Source organism: Lissotriton helveticus, chromosome 1_1, assembly GCF_964261635.1.
Source record: "Lissotriton helveticus chromosome 1_1, aLisHel1.1, whole genome shotgun sequence".
In the NCBI taxonomy this organism is placed as follows: domain Eukaryota; kingdom Metazoa; phylum Chordata; class Amphibia; order Caudata; family Salamandridae; genus Lissotriton; species Lissotriton helveticus.
In genome coordinates this window covers 104,057,030-104,077,882 of record NC_136057.1, presented here as the reverse complement: position 1 = coordinate 104,077,882, position 20,853 = coordinate 104,057,030, and positions in this window count along the sequence as shown.

The following is a 20,853-nucleotide window of genomic DNA, read 5'->3' as shown; positions in this document are numbered from 1 at the left end:
GCGTATGTAGTAACTAGTATTGGTGTGTCAATGGTTTCAAAAATGATACTCTCTATTTAACACTGGGTGTAACGGAGGTTATATTAGAGTGTGAGGAGATGCATTGTATTATCACATGAATGATATCATCAGTGATGTGATCATTGATATCAAGTGAGATGTCATCAGTGATGTCATTTGAGATGTCATCAGTGATGTCATCAGTGATGTCACTGACCATGTCATGAATGATGTAATATGTGACATCATCAGCAGTGGATTGCGGGTGCGCGATATATAGTTAGTGCAACTAACTATATATGGAATTTCAATGGTTTTGTGTGAGTAAAATAAGGTTTAGTAAATGCTAATTCCTAACTATATATGGTCTATAACCTATGGTTTTTTCAGTGAATTTTCAAGGTTTTGTAAATGCTAATTCCTAACTATATATGGTCTATAACCTATGGTTTTTTCAGTGAATTTCATTGGTTTTTTAACAGCTAATATCTGTAGCTGTAAAATTTATTCTTCTTTAAATCCAAAAATATATTTTATATGTTTATGAATAATTATTTTTTTAAATATTTTTTTTTCTTCGTTCCCGCTTCGCGAATCGGGAACCTTACAGTAAAAAAATGTTCAGAAAAATAAAAAAAAAAGTTCTTTTCAGAACTACCTCCCCGTTATTAAAAAATTGGTACAATATTTGGAACTGTGCCAACCTCTATTTCTCTTAGTTCGCTTCCTAGTTCGCTCGCTGGTACGCGAACTGGAAGCGAACCAAAAACAGTAAGTATAAGGGAAGGAAACACACACTTATGTTAAAAGAAAGACAGCTATAGGGGAGTAAACTAGAGATACTATTACCCATAATCCACTACTGATGATGTCACATATTACATCATTCATGACATGCTCAGTGACATCATCAGCAGAGGATTGCGGGTTTTTTGGCACCATGCCTTATCGACGGTTTAATAACGCTGCCTTTTGCTTTATATAAGTTTTCAAATTGTATGAAATATATACCAATAGGTCTTTATGAACCTTTAGGTAGTGCTTTTGTTCATGAGGTCTGGTCGCTTCCATACACATACAGATGTTTCAAAGATGATCAAGAAGTTTATCTGAATGGAGAGGAATGCACTGAGACGCCAGATCATTCACTAATGTGTAGGCACATACAGTTACACGATTCATGCAACAAACAGCGACCAAATATGGCTTGCGTGATGCAAGGCACGCCAGTTCCTGCTATCATCCCCACGTTCAAGTTGTTGCAAAATGGTAGTTATTTGATGCTCAATAATGAAGATTGTTCTGAGTTAATTAAAAGTATTCCTTTTATCGTAACAGTAAGTGAACGGGTTATTTGCTGCAGAAATGTTCTATTTCCTCCCACACATGAACATAGGGAGTTTTCAATCTGGCCACAAATACCAACCTTGGGACACGTTTCAACGGCATGACAAGAATAAGAGCTCTTTTGTTTCAGAGAGAGGTGGCCTTGAGTTCGGCCCGTGAAACTTTCGTACTTCACATAGCGAACACCCGTACACAGGTTTGCCTTTCAATTTCAGCAACATGTTTCCGACTATCTTTAACGCATCCTCCACAAAATCCCTGGCACACTTTTTTAAAGTTGTTACCAGTGGTCTCGTGACTTCATTTGAGAAAATCTTTGGAGTCATCCCTGCTCCCTTTCATTCCATTTTCTCCACTCTGGTTCGTGGATTGCATTTTTACTTGCATTACCAGCGGACGCTCTTGTACTTTTTTACATTTTTAAATATGGATGTCCCTCCTATGCAACCTCCGACCCTGCAGCTGCTGACACTGTTCCGCAATCGCATGCTAGAATATTATGGCACAATGCCGTTGGCGATATTAAGCACGGCATATGGATTATCTTTTCGGTTCTCCTACTTCACCTGTGTCCAGCCTGTATTTCACTGCCTGACCTGTGATTTCGATTGGGCCATTGATTTGTGTCTCTGCGGACCGGTTTCTCCTGACGTCGACTTTAATCAGCTGATGACTCCTATCATTACTCACGAGTTGATTTGTCCTGGCGAAAGGATTATGGCTGTGGCATTGATGCATGGACTACTTGGTCCCTGGAATTTACTGGCGGCAGCACAGTCTTTCTTGGAACACAGCTTTCTTGAAAACCCACCGAGCTGTCCTCTGATGGTGATAGAGGATCCGGTGCTGGGAGAGCACGTATGTTCTTTTCCGCTTTTAAATTGGATGGCTGAACTGTTTTCGGATGAAGACGGTGACTTCCTGTTGGAGGCTGTTGCAGCTTATTTTGCATACACAGTTATGTCATAGACCTTTTTCATGTTTCATATGCTGAGTACTAGCATTTCATTGACAATTCATTGACTTAATTGTCAAGTTTTTATTATTTACCTTGCCTATTGGCTTAAGACTCGATAAAGTACTTGGCTGTTTTATTTTTCTTTAGCATTGAATTTTCCTAGTTTTTAATGCTTTACCTTGCGGACCGTCCACATATAAACTTGCAATCTGCTCTCATGAGATGGCACTTCTATTATCTTATTCAGTTCGTTTCCGGATCATGAGGAGGTGTCATCTAGGTCCTGGATATCTTTACACCGTGTTAAGTTAGCATGGGCTCATTACCGGTTTAAACGCCATTTTTCCTTTTTTGCAACTTCTGCACACGACATTTAGTTGTTGCTTTAGCTTTCAACCTAGTAGTTCATCGTGGTTTACATGAGAATAATATGTTATTGCTCTACTATCTGCTTTGCTTGTTAAACTATATCTGTACAGCGAGTGCTAAAGTTTCAAGAACAACACGATACAGAATTGTTATGAGGTCTGATCTCCACGACTTCATACTCATAACATAAGTGCAACTTCTGCCAATTCTGGGCATGAGGCGGGTTTTATATTGCTTTGCCGAACACACATACACAACAGTTGATGCGGTTCACATGAAGAGAGAGCTGGTGTATGCTGATGTGATTCCTTCAAATCTAAGACACTAAAGTATGGGCACGCCCTAAACCAACACAAAGAGACCTTCTTAGCAAATAATATAATATGTGTATTAGGGAGGGTGAGATATAAGCAGCCGCGGGCCGTGGAGGGAGTTACGATGGGGCAGGGAGGCGGGGAGGGGGAGAAGCAGGGTGGAGCCCTCTCTACCTTGCCCCTCCCCCTCCCCGCCTCCCTGCCCCACCGTAACTCCCTCCACGGCCCGCGGCTGCTTATAAGTGTTGCTAACTCTTATTCATTTACAGCATGTTAACATACTGTCACCATTCGCTTTTTATGTACTAGTAACTATGCTGGTAATTTTGCTACTGATAATATGTGTACTTGTATTCTCCACCCTGCTTCTCCCCCTCCCCGCCTCCCTGCCTCACCGTAACTCCCTCCACGGCCCGCGGCTGCTTATAAGTGTTGCTAACTCTTATTCATTTACAGCATGTTAACATACTATCACCATTCACTTTTTATGTACTAGTAACTATGCTGGTAATTTTGCTACTGATAATATGTGTACTTTTATTATCTAAGGTACTACGCCTGAGAAGACGGCATTAGTAAATAAACATTTCAAATACACATGTGTTCTTCTTAACTCCATGTTCTGGTTTCTAAGAAATCTATAACGACCGACTGTTCATGAGTTCCACGTATCCTGAGGTACTATAAGTTCATATTCTGGATTGTCTAAACATTGAGAGTTTGTTATATCCAATGTGACACTGTACCTAGCTTGCTAAATAGTTTTTGATTACTAACGTGAGTTTTGGGACACCCTAATTCGCCGAGGTTCCAATCCTCTGTCCACAGTTCTGTGTGAGAACAGAAACCCTGCGACAGGGGCACCCCCGACCCTTGCTGGACCTTCATCACACTTGCGATACAACTCCAGCAATGCGCCACCTTTACGGCACAGATACATCACGCATCTGTGCTGTTTTTGCCCCATGATGCGCCGCATTGTAAATGCAGCACACCATAGGTGACGGAACAGCGGCACAGAATGACTAACACATCCCTGGTGATGCGCCAGTCATCATAAATCTATCCCTATGCTTCTTATCTTGTTAGAGATGAACCGCCATATGTATCATCAAAGTTATTTGCATTTCCTAAATAGCGAACTTTAAGGAATAAATAGCGATTCTTTACCATTCCTAGTTTGCGATGAGCTATTTGCTAATTAGCCGAATGTAGCCCAATGAAGCCCAATGTAGCCCAATGTAGCCCAAAGATGGCCGCCAGACACACAAAAAAACAAATGTAGCCCAAATATCAGCCAGATGTAGCCCAACTATAGCCCAGTGACAGAATGACCAATCAGCTTCGCAAACCTCCGTTACGCGAAGCGGAGCGCTGTTACAGATATATATCTTTTTTTGAACGTTAATTTCTCAAAATCCACTGGAGCACATATATTGAGACCTAGCAAAGGCACATCGGGCTACCAGTCCCTAATATTTTGCCAAGTTTCGTGCAAATCCATTCAGCCGTTCAATTATTATTTTTATTATTTTTTTTTGCCCCGCGGGGCCCTTTTAAAACCTCCACATCAAACCTAGGGGGTCAGCGAGGATCTACTATGCCCCCTTATAGTTATTTCCCCCTTTGTTTTGACCTCCTCTTGTCTCTCGATCCTACCGAGAGACAAGATGGCGGCCGCTACGGACTGTTTGGAATGTTGACAGACGCCGGAGAACCAATCAGCTTCGCTTCACAAAGCTCCGTTGCGCGAAAAGTCCGCGAACCAGAGCGCTAACCGGTCCGCTGTTACAGATATATATCTTTTTTTAAACGTTAATTTCTCAAAATCCACTGGAGCACATATATTGAGACCTACAAAAGGCACATCGGGCTACCAGTCCCTACAATTTTGCCAAGTTTCGTGCAAATCCATTCAGCCGTTCGGGCTGAAAGTGAGGCCAACCGCCCTATGGAAAACTCAATGTTAAAAACACGTTTTGGGACCCCCCTTTTTTCTCGGCCCCCACTGGACGAACCCCCCCCAAATTTTCAAGGGCTGCTCAGAAACAAAATGTGCCATTTTCCTGAAAATTTCAGCCAATTCCGTCCACAAACGCCAAAGTTATTAGACATAGAATTTTCAAAAAACCCATAGAGAAAAAATCCTAACTATATATACCTACTGGCGACCGCCAGTAGGTAATATATATATATATATATATATATATATATATATATATATATATGTATATATATATATATATTTATATATATATATATATATATATACACATACATACACACACACGCACAGCCCTGGGGGATGGAGTCCCCAGGGGCGACTAAGGCTCAGGGAGGCAGGCCATGCAGATCTACTCCCCTTTCAAATACAAGGGGTCCTGGGGTCCCCATGGCCTAATGAGGCACGAACAGGGGTCCTCTTCCCCTTTAAAAAAACACAGCCCTGGGTGTTGGGGTCTCCAGGGCCTTAATTGATTGATTGATTTGAAAAGTTGTAGAGCACACGAATGCCCAAGGGCGTCTTGGCACTAAGTCGATGTAGAAAACCAGAACTGCCGATGATATAATGCTGTAACTTGGAGGTAAAAAGCCAGGTTTTTACAGCTTTCCTGAATGATAGTAGCGAGGGGCTATTTTTTATTGTAATAGGAAGAAGGTTCCACGTCTTGGCAGTCTGCAACAGGAAACTTCTTCCCCCACCTGACCGGCTTGAATTTAGGGACCTGAATCAATGTTGCCTGACCAGATCTCAGACTCCTGGCTGGCTCATACCGTTTCAGATGAGATTTAAAAAGTGTGGTCCTACACCGTGGAGGGTCTTATAAGCTAGGCAAACTGACTTAAACCTTATCTTTTTCTCCATTGGTAGCCAGTGGAGGGCTCTTAGTCTGTGGCAACTGGTTCAGATCTGGGGAGGTCCAGCACCAACCGAGCTGCTGCGTTCTGTCGATGCTAGAGTTTTGTCAGATGCTGAATTTGTATCCTAGCATACAAGGCATTGCCATAATCCAACCTGGACAAGGCCAGTGCCGTTACTAGTGTTTTGCATGATTCTTGGGGAATAAAAGGCAGTAGTCTTCTTAAGGCACAGGGAGAGGCCCCCATGGCCCCTCTCCCTTTCTTTTCTACATTTTGACCACAGGTGTGGTCTCCACAGGGCCTATATTAGTTCGGGGTGGGGGCCCCAGGGCCCCTTTCTCCTTTAAAAAAAATGCCCTGGGTGATGGAGTCTTATGAGGCTCGGGGAGATTGGCCACATGGGAGGGTTGGCTTTTCATATGGTAATAAAATATTACTTTGTTATTTTAAAGAAAAACTAGAAGTTCACTGGAAAGACCAAAGGTTATCTGAAATCTGGCACAGACAATCTTAATGTATGCCCTTCTGCAAGTACAGCATTTAAAACATATTACAAGTTGTACTATACTCGGGGGGAAATAGCTAAATGGGGTGGAACCAGTAACAAGCACTGTTCCCGATGCCATTCACACAGGCCGCATTTGATACGCTGTTTTCAACCTGCCCAGTCCAAGGTGGCCTCATTTGGGACATTACTGAGTTCCTGAAGGGAGGACTGGGACTAAGTATAGTACAGAGCCCGCAACTTATATTACTGGGGATTAGTAATGAATCAATCATTAGCCAGGCACAGGCATTTGTGTTTATTGTAATGACAGATTTTCGGCTAAGCTTGGATACAGCATGGCAAGACCTATCAGCACCATCGGTCCAACAATGGATCGCTCGTCTAATGGCTATTTATCATACAGAAGTGGCAGTATATACCAAAAAAATAGGCGAGGGGGCTAGGAGGAAAGGGTCAAAGGTGTGGGCACCTCTGACGGGTGAGTGGCTATACTTGAAGAGGCATAGTAGAGCAACTTTCTATTCTCTATAAGATGTGGGAATGGGGGTCAGTTGTGTACATTTTTCCGCAGGTGCCTCCTACGTGGGAAAGATAGGAATATATATATATAAATGTTTGATCAGTGTATAAGAAGTTACATGAATTATTCTTAAGACTGGACTGTCCACTTGGAGAGGTACGTTAAAACGTAAGCAATAAAATGTGCAATAAAGATATGTTTAAAAGAAAAAAGGAAAACATCAAGTCATTCTCAAAGCTGTTGCAAAGATAACCCATGAATCTTAGAAGAGGGGCTGTGAACTGTGCTTGGTAGAACAAAAGATCTATTTGAGGATTTATCAACGTCATCTTTTTGAGATTGGAAGTAAACCAGTTTTGCTCTTAGTATAAGTGGTTTACAACCACTGCAATGGATATGACAAGTGCTTCTGGCAAAGGGTATATATTTAAGGTTTAAACTCACTGTGGGTTCTCTCATGTCGAAAGGCATCCATTCTACAACTCGTGTTCCTAAAATTCAGAACAGTGATAAGGATTTGTCACAGGACGCGTTATTTCATTTTCATTGAAATTAATTTTATGAATAAAGCTTTTCTGGCATTCAGCACACTAATAAACACTTTTCCTTTATAACATGGATCTTCCAACTGAATCTTTACATGCCTTCATAAAACTCATACATTTATTTTAGCTAGTATGGGCTTTTACATGCGGAGTGAGAATTATTTAAAAACTATAGCTTGTCTGGAATTGAAAGCACCGAAGAGGTTCTTCTCCCATTATGTGTTCTCTCATGAACAGTAAGGTGACTTTTCACACTGAAGGTTTTCTGGCATTCAGAGCACTGATGAGGTTTTTTCCCAGAGTGAGTTCTCTCATGTAAAGTTAGATTGAGTTTATGACTGAGGGTTTTCTGGAATTCAAGGCACTGATCAAGTTTTTCCCCAGTGTGAGTTCTCTGATGTACAATAAGACTGGTTTTATAACTGAAAAGTTTTAGGCATTCAGAGCACTGATAAGGTTTTTGCTGAGTATGTGTTTGTTCATGGTGAGTGAGACTAGCTCTTTCACTAAAGTGTTTGTGAAATTCAGAGCACTCATACGGTTTCTCCCCAGTGTGAGTTCTCTCATGAAAAATAAGACCAGTTTTCAGCCAATATCTTTTCTGGCATTCAGAGCAGTGATATGGTCTTTCCCCGGTGTGGGTTCTCTCATGTTGAGTGAGAAGGTATTTACGACTAAAGTTTTTTGGGCATTCAGAGCACTGATGGGATTTCTGCCCAGTATGGGTGAACTCATGCCGGGTGAGAACTTTTTTCCGACTGAAGGTTTTCCGGCATTCAGTGCACTTATAAGGTTTTTTGCCAAGTATGCGTTCTCTCATGTTGAGTGAGATCTGCTTTACATTGGTAACTATTTAGGCATTCAGAGCACTGATGAGGTTTCTCTCCAGTGTGAGTTTTCTCATGTTGACTGGGAAGGGTTTTACAAATGAAGCTTCTCTGACATTCAGAGCACTGAAAAGGTTTTTCTCCAGTATGTATTCTCTCATGTCGAGTAAGGCTGAATTTACTTAGGAAACCTTTGTGACATTCAGGGCACTGATAAGGTTTCTCTCCAGTGTGCGTTCTCTCATGTTCAGTAAGTCTGAATTTACACAGGAAACCTTTGTGGCATTCAGAGCACTTATGAGGATTTTCCCCAGTGTGAGTTCTCACATGTCGAGTCAGATGCTGTTTGCGAGTGAAGCGTTTCTGGCATTCAGAGCACTGATAACGTTTTTCCCCTGTGTGAGTTTTCTCATGCTCACTGACACTGGATCGACACCTAAAGCTCTTCTCACATTCAGAGCATGTATGAGACTTCTTTTTGGTGCTAATATCTCCAAGTTCGGTTTTGTCTTGTATACATTCCATTATGAGATAACATTTCTTTCTGAAGTTAATATCTCCAAGTTGGGACATGCCATAAGACAAGACTAAATCTTATTCAGCATGTGTTTAGCATCACCCACTCAAATGTGCTGCACTTGTTCAACTTAACAGTTGGACATTTATTTAGCCAAAGATCACTTCTCTGTGGAGTTCACAGTTTATAACCTCTGTTGGCAACCTAATTCACCCTACAACTCTAATATCAGCAGCCCCTGGTACTTATGTGGCAGCCTCTCATGGGATTATTGCCTCTTCATTACATCCATGTAGATTCTCTAACCCTTTTCTCGAACGTATTCATTTATGAGTTAATGAAGACCTTTACAGGTCTTTGTTTGGTGTTCAGTATTTCAAAGCTAGGTACATATCCACATAATGTATTGGAATGAAGATTCAGAATACTATTGTTTATCAGTAGCAGCACATTGTTTCTTGTCCCCTTTCTTACGGATGTCTTCTATATCTGTATATAAGACTACAATAAGGATTTTAGGGATTTTGCAGGTCTTGCCCGGTAACAAATACCTAAGGTCACTTTTAATGGGCAAGAATGGTAGTGGACATGTGGACCCGGGCTACAAGCAATAGGTCATTGGTCGCATTTATTTTCCCTCATTCTCCTTCCCTTGGTCCCAGATATACCCCCATCGCTAGTTCGTAACTAGCAGATATCTTAGTCCTAACATGACTACCTGTCTTTTAAGCAGCTTTGTTTACAATGTATAAGTGACTAACAGATATTTGTTTTTGATTTAACGACAATTGACTGGATATGGTGCTCAAGTGTTCCATTTGCTGAGGTCTGTTAAAAACTCTTCAAGTCCCACTTGTTCTGTGTGTATTCTCTTCTCTTGGATCGGATAGAGCTTTAGACTGAGGCGTGTCCTCACTGGTTCAGACAGATGGTCTTCCTGCCCTGGGTTAGCATCTCCAGGCTATTCTTCATATACCATTAGAGCAACAGGAAATCTATTTAGAGAAACTGCTTTCACGTTCTTTATTTTACTCTAATCCACATTCCTTACCACATCTTTTTCCTGGATACTTTCCTCTTGTTGGAGCTCTGAAGCAACTTTACTTCTTTAGCATCAGTCCTTTAATAGTTTTCAATTATTTGCTTATTACTGATCACCATTTTGTCTTCTACGCCAACACTTCAATCATCTGTGGATTTAAAACCAGAGATTGTTAAAGAATGCAAACTGGCACAAAGGAATAACATTTATTAGCTAATACAGACAACCAGAGTCGGAGTTAATTTTGAGAGAGGGATGAGAGGGCTCTATGCATTTTCGAGATAGAAAGCTTGAGAACACTGGAATACTAGGTTGAGGAGGTCTAAAGATGGAAATTCTGATGAACAGTTTTGTGCACATCAGTAATCATCAGTAAGCTATTCAAGTGTCTGATCAAAACTTCCTCCCACTCACTGACCGGTATACCTCTTCGCACTAGTCCCCATCCAAGCAAGCAATATCTCAAAGAACAAGCATGCACACCCTCATATGGAATATCATGGCAAACCTTAAGCTGGCAGTTGAAATAACTACGGCTCAGGAAACTAGGAGACCGCCTAGATCTCCAACCACCACAATCCAACACACAGTATCAAGCACACCTAGATGGATCTCTATGCCTCTGCCAAACACAACTATTCGCCTCAACCGGACAACAAACCAGATGTTAGAGGTGGACATTGATGAGCTTTGCCAATCTTACATACCATACCCTCATCACACAGAAACAACTTATAAAATACACACTATAGCTATAAATACTTCTCTGGAGCAACAAATCATAGCTTCTAATATAAACCTCTCAAACGTAAGACAGGTCACCTTCATTCCAGGTAATCAAGACAGAAAAAGAGAGCATAAAAAGACACTTAAAAGCTTACAGCACAACTGCAATCAGCAGCGAAATATGCCAAAGACATAGCCAACCCCATCCTATCACATAATCTAGACCAGTGCTGTGGAATTTAATACTGTAGGAAGGGGGAGTCTCTGGTTGGCGCAGTGCAACACTGGCGACAAGCAGGGCCTCTCTCTTCCTCGTCAGGGCTGAGGGTTACCTTCAAGACAACCTCTGCTTACCCTCTAGGTAGTGTGGCTTAAGCAGTCTTAGGCTAATCTCTGGGGCATGTAGGGCTAAACATTTGCAATATTACACCAACACCACCAACCCACCACACAATGACACCAAACTGTATTTGTAAAAATATATGTTCTTTATATAAATCTCAAGCAGGCTTGTAAATACAGTCTTGGTTACTTTAAATGCAGGTTCCAGTTACTCTTTATGAAAAAGGCACAGTTCTTGAATCAATGCGGTCTTTTGGGCCTTCTGCCCAGCTTTAGAAAGGTTCCAGTGTCTTATAGCGCTTCAAGGCGCTTCCCGCTGTCTCCGCTCTTGGAATGAGTCACCCTTCGGGGCTCGACTCGGGGAGAGGGGGCCGCGGGCCTCGGAAAGCGTCAGGCGGGGCCTCGGGGGCCAAGAGCAGAGCGCGCCTCTGACTCTGGGGCGGCTCGCGCTGCCAAGCAAGCAGCAGCTGCGAGGCTCCCGGGGTGCCTGAGAGCAGACCGCGCGGTGCGAGCTCAGATTGCAGGACGCTCGCGCCGCGGAGGGGGGCAAAGACAGTACCTTTCACTTCTTGTGGTGATCCTCGGAGAGGGCGGCTGACGGGGGAGCTGTCCCACGTCGCGTTGCTTCCTTGACGGGCGATGCGAGCTGCGGCTCGAGGCAGCAGGTCACGGGTCACCCAGGGCGGCGGTGCTCGATGGGGGCACAGGTCCTTTTCACTCAGTCTTCTCGTCCGTCCTGACGGCGGCGGCTGGGTGTGGCGCAGTGGCAGTACGGTCCCCAAGTGCGGGACGTACCCAGCCAAAGTGCCGGTCGCGGTGATGTCCCTTCAGCGGGGCAGCAGGCCAGACGCTGATAGCGAGGGAGATGACAAGGGCGGCAGTCCGTCTTTGCGGGGGAATCTACGGCGCTTGTGCCCAGTAGACTCCGGTGCTTGGACCGGACGGGTCCTCCGTTACTTTGCTCTCGTGGGGCCAGGTGCAGATGCCGTCACGGTGTTCAGGCCAGCGGCGGGCTGGGCTTCACGTTGTTATGGCGATCTGCTCACCCACGGTCACGGTGTGCAGGGGGCTTGATGCTCTCGTCTTCCTCAGACAGCGCTGCAGCGATAAGCAGCACACACAGCAGATGCTTTGGTCAGGGGTTAGCGCTCACTGTTCCTGGAGCGCTGGTCAGGGGGCAAGTTCAGCAGCAAGCCCTTGGAGATCTTTTAGCAGAGTTTGGCACAAAGTTCAAAATAAAGTAAAAGTCTCTTGTAGTCTTTTTCTCTTCCTCTCCTTTGGCAGCAAGGCACCAGACACAGGCCAGAGTCAGCACTCCTCCTTGTAGTCCTTCCAGGTCCTTCTCTTCGGGCAGAGTTTCTCTTGTAGCACAAACAGGATCTAATTTACAAGGAGCAGGGCTCCTACTTTTATACCCAGTTTCTTTTGTTCTAGCAAGCCAGGGGGGCCTCTGCATAACTGCTCCAGTCTCTGAGTACTTGTTGTGGGTACTTATGACTTCTGCATTCAGTGTGAGGGCAGGCACATCAGCCGCTCCCCAGGGGGGCGGAGCCGGCATTGAGAGGGCAGGAGTGGCCTGAGCACTTTGTTTACAAGCTTCGGTCCTTCCTGGGCCAGGTGCAGGCTGAGTCATCAGTCGCTCCCCAGGAGGGCGGAGCCAGCATTGTGGTGGCAGGGGCACAGCCTGATGCATCATTCAGGGGAAACTCCCACCACCCATTAAGGGGTCCTCCTGCTAATCACTACCTGTCAACTCCCAGCCCTGTCACTCACACACACCAGACAGTCAGATCCACATCCAAGCAGAGGCGGGCTGAAATGGTTAGGCAAGCAAATGCTAACTTTCTAAAAGTAGCATTTGCAAACACAGGATATTAAAATAAACTTTACTAAAAGAAGTATTTTATTATTCTGAGTTCAGGCATACTAAACACGAATTTCTACCATGTTCCCTGAGCCTGCTGGGATTATAGAGTGTAATAATTCCAGCAGCCCATCTGGCCTAGAAGGGAACAGGTAGCCTTACAATAGTGAAAAACGACTTTGGCAGTAATTCACTATTAGAACATGCCACACACTTCAGGGCATGTTCTACCTTACACCTACAATGCACCCTGCCCTCTGGCCTACCATAGGGGTGACTAATATGAAGGTTAAGGGAAGGTTTAGGGGCTGGCAAGTGTGTGCACTTGCCCAGCCAGGGTGACAGTCCCAGACTGCACGCAGGTTCTGCAATGGCAGACCCTAGACACATTTTAAGGCTGCTTCTGTGGGTGGCGCAACCAGCGCTGCAGGCCCACTAGCAGTATTGGCATTCACAAGCCCTGGCACTCCTGGTGCACTTTACTAGGGACTAACAGTGAATCCAATGAACCAATCATGGACATCAATCATATGTACACTTTACAGTAGGGAGCACTTGCACTGCGGCACGGGTTGGCCGTGGCGCAGTGCCCCGAGTAGCAGACACCATCAAAACATTGGAGGCACAACAGCAAAAAGTGGAAGGGAAACTCACGCCAAGGTGCCAGGTCTAACACGTGTCCCCTCCAGCTGAAATGTGGGGAGAACTACCCTTCCCCAGGGAGTTCCTCATCACTAAGGCGGAAAAATCTGGACAGACCATCAGCGTTGGCGTGATCTGTGCCAGGGCGGTGTTCCACCGTGAAGTCCATACCCTGTAGGGAGATGGACCACCTCAACAGTTTTGGGTTCTCACCCCTCATTTGCATCAACCATCTGAGGGGCCTGTGGTCCGTCTGAACCCGGAAGTGAGACCCAAACAAGTAGGGTCTTAGCTTCTTCAGCGCCCAGACCACAGCAAATGCTTCTCGCTCTATTGCACTCCACCTACTTTCCCGTGGAAGTAACCTCCTACTGATGAAGGCTACGGGTTGGTCCCATCCCTCCTCAGTCATCTGTGAGAGAACAGCCCCTACACCATGCTCTGAAGCGTCTGTTTGCACTATGAATTCCTTGGAGAAATCAGGAGCCAGGAGCACGGGCGCCGTGCACATGGCAGTCTTCAGGGTGTCAAAAGCCTTCTGACAGGTGTCAGTCCAAATCACATTCCTGGGCTGCTTCTTAGAAGTCAGTTCTGTCAAGGGGGTCACAATAGTGCCATAGCCCTTGACAAACCTCCTGTAATACCCAGTGAGCCCCAGGAAGGCTCTCACTGCCGTCTGGGTCTTGGGGGGTTCCCAAGCCAGGATGGTCTCAATTTTGGGTTGCAAGGGTGCCACCTTGCCACTCCCCACTTGGTGTCCCAAGTACACCACTGAGCCCTGCCCAATCTGGCACTTGCTTGCCTTGATTGTGAGGCCTGCCTTGCGCAGCGCCATCAACACTTCCCAGAGGTGCCGCAGGTGTTCTGGCCAGGTGCCACTGAACACTGCGATGTCATCCAGGTAGGCGGCACTGAACTCATCCAGCCCGACCAACACCTGGTTGACCAACCTCTGAAAGGTGGCAGGGGCATTCTTCATCCCAAATGGCATAACCCGGAACTGGAAATGCCCATCTGGTGTGGAGAATGCTGACCTCTCCTTTGCCCCATCGGTCAAGGCGATCTGCCAGTACCCAGACGTTAAATCAAACGTGCTGAGGAACCGGGCAGCCCCTAGCCGATCAATGAGCTCATCAGCTCTGGGGATAGGGTGCGCGTCAGTCTTGGTGACTGAATTGAGTCCTCTGTAGTCCACACAGAACCGGAGTTCAGGTGTGGCTCCCGGCGCAGCAGCCTTTGGGACCAAGACCACGGGGCTGGACCAAGGACTGCTGGAAGACTCAACCACCCTAAGAGCAAGCATCTTGGAGACCTCCTCCTTGATGCAGGCCCGGACCCTGTCAGTTACCCTGTAAGCCTTATGCTTCACAGGTAAGCTGTCTCCTGTGTCCACATCATGGACGCACCAATCTGTGACACTAGGAACCAGGGAGAACAGGTCTGGAAACTGCCCCAGCAACTGGCGGCAGTCTTCCTGTTGCTCAGGGGTCAGGGTGGGTGAGAGGTTAACTCCATCCACTGACCCATCTTTCTCACAGGCCACTAAGAGGTCAGGAAGAGGCTCAGACTCCTCTTCCATTCCATCATCAGTGGCCAACAGCATGCCCACTTCGGACCTTTTCAAGTGGGGCTTGAGGCGGTTGACATGTAAGACCCTTAAAAGGATTCCTGGGCGTCTTCATGTCCACCAAGTATGTCACTGAGCTCTTGCGCTCCACAACCTCAAATGGGCCTGTCCACTTATCCTGAAGTGCACAGGGTTCCACTGGGGCCAAGACATACACCTCCTGTCCAGGCTGAAGCTCTACCAGAGTGGCATTCTGGTCGTACCACCGCTTCATCTCCTCCTGGCTTGCTTCCAGATTTGCCTCAGCAAGTTGTCTGAAGCGCCTGGTTTGGTTTCTGAAGGCCAGCATGTAGCTATATACATTCTGGGGAGGTTTCCTGGGAGATTGCTCCCAGCCTTCCTTTACCAAACTCAGTGGTCCTCTCACGGGGTGGCCATACAGCAGCTCAAAGGGGCTGAACCCTAGAGACTTCTGTGGCACCTCGCGGTATGCAAAGAGCAGGCATGGTAAGAGGACGTCCCACTTACGCCTCATTGGACCTTCCAGGCCCATGATCATGCCCTTCAGGGTTCGGTTGAATCTTTCAACCAACCCATTTCCTTGGGGATGGTAAGGTGTGGTGAACTTGTAGGTTACACCACACTCTTGCCAAAGGGACTTCATATACTTGGATATAAAGTTGGTCCCCCTGTCGCTCACCACCTCTAGAGGGAACCCCACTCTGGAGAAAATTCCCATTAGTGCACGCCCCACCACGGGGGCCGTCACTGTCCTCAGAGGGATGGCTTCAGGGTACCGGGTGGCATGATCCACCAAGACCAGGATGAACCTGTTGCCCATGGCTGTCTTGGGGTCCAGAGGCCCAACAATATCAATACCCACTCGTTGGAATGGCGTACTGACCACAGGGAAGGGTTGGAGGGGAGCCTTGTTCTTCCCTCCGCTCTTCCCACTTGCCTGGCAAGTTGGACAGGTCCTACAATGAGCATCTGAGCTCTTGTGCATTTGGGGCCAGTAGAAGTGGGTGACAAGCCTGTCATAGGTCTTGTCCATCCCCAAATGTCCTGCTAAAGGCACATCATGAGCCAGTCCCAGTAGGAAGGCTCTGAACTTCTGGGGTACCACCAGCACACGGGCTGACCCAGGTTCAGCAGCCTTAGGCTCTGAGTACAGGAGGTCATTCTCCCAGTACACATAATGTGTTTTGGCCTGAACACCATTGGCCTGGTCTGCAGCCTGCTGCCGCATACCCACGAGAGAAGGGCATTCTTTCTGCTCCCTGCAGAATTCCTCCCTGGAGGGGCCTCCTTCTTGCTGCCAATGGGTCAGCTCAGGCAGGTCCCCCAGTTCGGCAATCTGTTCCCCAGTAGGCTCCAGGGCATCCCCCTCAAGGTCTGCTTCCTCCTGGACCGTGGGAACTTCAGGGGCCGGTTTCCCGCGCGCCCTGCGCCTTCTCCCTAAGGCCGGTTCCTGGGCCTCTCCGTCAGGCCCCAGGACCTCTTGATCACCCCTACTGGCTGCCATTGACCGGGTGGTCACGCACGCCCAGTCAGGTAGACCCACCATCTTCAGGTGAGTCGTTTTCTCCACCTTTTCCCAAGGGGAGTCCTCCAAGTCATTCCCTAGCAAACAGTCAACAGGCATGGCTTTCCTCACACAGACCTGCAGAGTACCAGAGACCCCCCCCCACTCGAAGGGAACTTGAGCCATCGGACACTGACTCTCTGAATTGTCAGCGTTGACAACCCTACAGTAGGCATGGGGTACAACCTGCTCCTGAGACACCAGGTGATGCCTCACTGCAGTCACACTGGCTCCTGTGTCTCTAAGAGCCTCAGCTTTCTTACCATTGATGGTAACCACCTGCCCATATTTTTTAGTGTTAGAGGGCAGGTAGCTTGTAGGGACCATCTCACTGTCTCCTAGTGAGACTAGGGTCATCTGAACAGGATCTCCACCCCCCGGGACCATCACTTCTTCTCCTAAGTGAACACTGGTCACTTGTCGGGGCGGAGCACCAGTGGGTGCTGGTTTTCCAAACAGGCGACACTTGGGGTCACTGGCTATGTGCCCCGGGTCACCACATTTGTAACAATTGAAGGGCCCCTTTGGAACAGGTCGACCTGTCGGGGCCCCATTCTGCTTAGGGGGTGGGGGAGGCTGAGAACCTTTCTGCTGGTCCCCTTGGGGATTACTTTGGGGGCCTTTTTGGAACCCTTTCTGTTTTCCCTTGTCCCCCCCACTCTTCTGTTGGGGACCCTGCCCACCCTTGGCGGAGTCTCCCACTGGACCCTTGTGGACCCTGGTGCTGAGCCAGCGGTCCGCCTCCTCAGCAAGTTTCCTCGGGTTGGACAACTTGCTATCAATCAGGTGCTGGCGTAACTCAGGAAAACATTGATCAGACAAGTGCTCCCATGCAATTAAATCAAAGAGACCTTGAAAATCATTCACTTTGTTACCCTTCACCCAACCATCCAGTGCTCTGCAAAAAAAAGTCACAAACTCCACATACGTATTCCCAGGCCGCTTATTACACCCCCTAAACTTCTGCCTATACATTTCAGGGGTAAGCCCATACCTGGTCATTAAAGCTTCTTTCATATGGGGATAGGATCTCTGGTCTTCAGTGGGCAAATCTAGCAGGGTGTCCCTTCCTTCGCTAAGGAACCTTCCCCATAACCCCGCTCCCCAATCCTTCTCAGGGACCCGGTGAGAAAGCATGGCTACCTCATATGCCCTAAACCACTGTCCTATGTCATCCCCCTTAAAGAACTCTTTAACTACATCTTTGGGGATGTGCACTCTTGACTCTACCTGCACCGGCGTTGTGCTGCCACCAGAGGGAGGATGATCCAAGGCTTTCTCTTTTAGACTCATCTCCCTCATTTTCATATCATACTCAAACTGGAGTTTTCTTTCTTCCAGAGCCATTTTTTTGCTTTCAAGCTCCATTTGGCCCTTCAAATTCAATTCTGCCATCTTGATCTCATGATCCCTGGTTGCCTGTCTGTCTGCCAGCTCCTCTGGCGACAGGCCTCTGCCAAAGCTAAGAACGCTGTCTGGTTTTTCCAGACCCACAGGATCCACAGGTGCATTCTGATCCTCAGGTGCCTTCCTAGATTCAATCCAGGCTCTCATGGCCTTGTAGAACTCAGGTTTGTTTCTGCATCCTGCGTGTGGAACCTTGAGTTTCCTGCAAAAATAACTCAACTGCTTCTTTGTGTAGTCATCCAGCTTTGATGCGTCCCATTCTAGCCCCTGCGCACTAGAGGCTATGGACTCTCCTCCATCAATGCTGTTTGTGCCAGGCATGTTTGCAACACTAGGGATCTTCTTCTTTAGCAAAATTAAAAAATCAAAAAGTCTGTGGCTAAGTTACTGGACTGTAATCACTATGCAATGGTCAGTAGCTAAGGTAAAACACTGCAAATGTAAATTCGCGAATCCCACCGCTGCCACCAATGTAGGAAGGGGGAGTCTCTGGTTGGCGCAGTGCAACACTGGCGACAAGCAGGGCCTCTCTCTTCCTCGTCAGGGCTGAGGGTTACCTTCAAGACAACCTCTGCTTACCCTCTAGGTAGTGTGGCTTAAGCAGTCTTAGGCTAATCTCTGGGGCATGTAGGGCTAAACATTTGCAATATTACACCAACACCACCAACCCACCACACAATGACACCAAACTGTATTTGTAAAAATATATGTTCTTTATATAAATCTCAAGCAGGCTTGTAAATACAGTCTTGGTTACTTTAAATGCAGGTTCCAGTTACTCTTTATGAAAAAGGCACAGTTCTTGAATCAATGCGGTCTTTTGGGCCTTCTGCCCAGCTTTAGAAAGGTTCCAGTGTCTTATAGCGCTTCAAGGCGCTTCCCGCTGTCTCCGCTCTTGGAATGAGTCACCCTTCGGGGCTCGACTCGGGGAGAGGGGGCCGCGGGCCTCGGAAAGCGTCAGGCGGGGCCTCGGGGGCCAAGAGCAGAGCGCGCCTCTGACTCTGGGGCGGCTCGCGCTGCCAAGCAAGCAGCAGCTGCGAGGCTCCCGGGGTGCCTGAGAGCAGACCGCGCGGTGCGAGCTCAGATTGCAGGACGCTCGCGCCGCGGAGGGGGGCAAAGACAGTACCTTTCACTTCTTGTGGTGATCCTCGGAGAGGGCGGCTGACGGGGGAGCTGTCCCACGTCGCGTTGCTTCCTTGACGGGCGATGCGAGCTGCGGCTCGAGGCAGCAGGTCACGGGTCACCCAGGGCGGCGGTGCTCGATGGGGGCACAGGTCCTTTTCACTCAGTCTTCTCGTCCGTCCTGACGGCGGCGGCTGGGTGTGGCGCAGTGGCAGTACGGTCCCCAAGTGCGGGACGTACCCAGCCAAAGTGCCGGTCGCGGTGATGTCCCTTCAGCGGGGCAGCAGGCCAGACGCTGATAGCGAGGGAGATGACAAGGGCGGCAGTCCGTCTTTGCGGGGGAATCTACGGCGCTTGTGCCCAGTAGACTCCGGTGCTTGGACCGGACGGGTCCTCCGTTACTTTGCTCTCGTGGGGCCAGGTGCAGATGCCGTCACGGTGTTCAGGCCAGCGGCGGGCTGGGCTTCACGTTGTTATGGCGATCTGCTCACCCACGGTCACGGTGTGCAGGGGGCTTGATGCTCTCGTCTTCCTCAGACAGCGCTGCAGCGATAAGCAGCACACACAGCAGATGCTTTGGTCAGGGGTTAGCGCTCACTGTTCCTGGAGCGCTGGTCAGGGGGCAAGTTCAGCAGCAAGCCCTTGGAGATCTTTTAGCAGAGTTTGGCACAAAGTTCAAAATAAAGTAAAAGTCTCTTGTAGTCTTTTTCTCTTCCTCTCCTTTGGCAGCAAGGCACCAGACACAGGCCAGAGTCAGCACTCCTCCTTGTAGTCCTTCCAGGTCCTTCTCTTCGGGCAGAGTTTCTCTTGTAGCACAAACAGGATCTAATTTACAAGGAGCAGGGCTCCTACTTTTATACCCAGTTTCTTTTGTTCTAGCAAGCCAGGGGGGCCTCTGCATAACTGCTCCAGTCTCTGAGTACTTGTTGTGGGTACTTATGACTTCTGCATTCAGTGTGAGGGCAGGCACATCAGCCGCTCCCCAGGGGGGCGGAGCCGGCATTGAGAGGGCAGGAGTGGCCTGAGCACTTTGTTTACAAGCTTCGGTCCTTCCTGGGCCAGGTGCAGGCTGAGTCATCAGTCGCTCCCCAGGAGGGCGGAGCCAGCATTGTGGTGGCAGGGGCACAGCCTGATGCATCATTCAGGGGAAACTCCCACCACCCATTAAGGGGTCCTCCTGCTAATCACTACCTGTCAACTCCCAGCCCTGTCACTCACACACACCAGACAGTCAGATCCACATCCAAGCAGAGGCGGGCTGAAATGGTTAGGCAAGCAAATGCTAACTTTCTAAAAGTAGCATTTGCAAACACAGGATATTAAAATAAACTTTACTAAAAGAAGTATTTTATTATTCTGAGTTCAGGCATACTAAACACGAATTTCTACCATGTTCCCTGAGCCTGCTGGGATTATAGAGTGTAATAATTCCAGCAGCCCATCTGGCCTAGAAGGGAACAGGTAGCCTTACAATAGTGAAAAACGACTTTGGCAGTAATTCACTATTAGAACATGCCACACACTTCAGGGCATGTTCTACCTTACACCTACAATGCACCCTGCCCTCTGGCCTACCATAGGGGTGACTAATATGAAGGTTAAGGGAAGGTTTAGGGGCTGGCAAGTGTGTGCACTTGCCCAGCCAGGGTGACAGTCCCAGACTGCACGCAGGTTCTGAAATGGCAGACCCTAGACACATTTTAAGGCTGCTTCTGTGGGTGGCGCAACCAGCGCTGCAGGCCCACTAGCAGTATTGGCATTCACAAGCCCTGGCACTCCTGGTGCACTT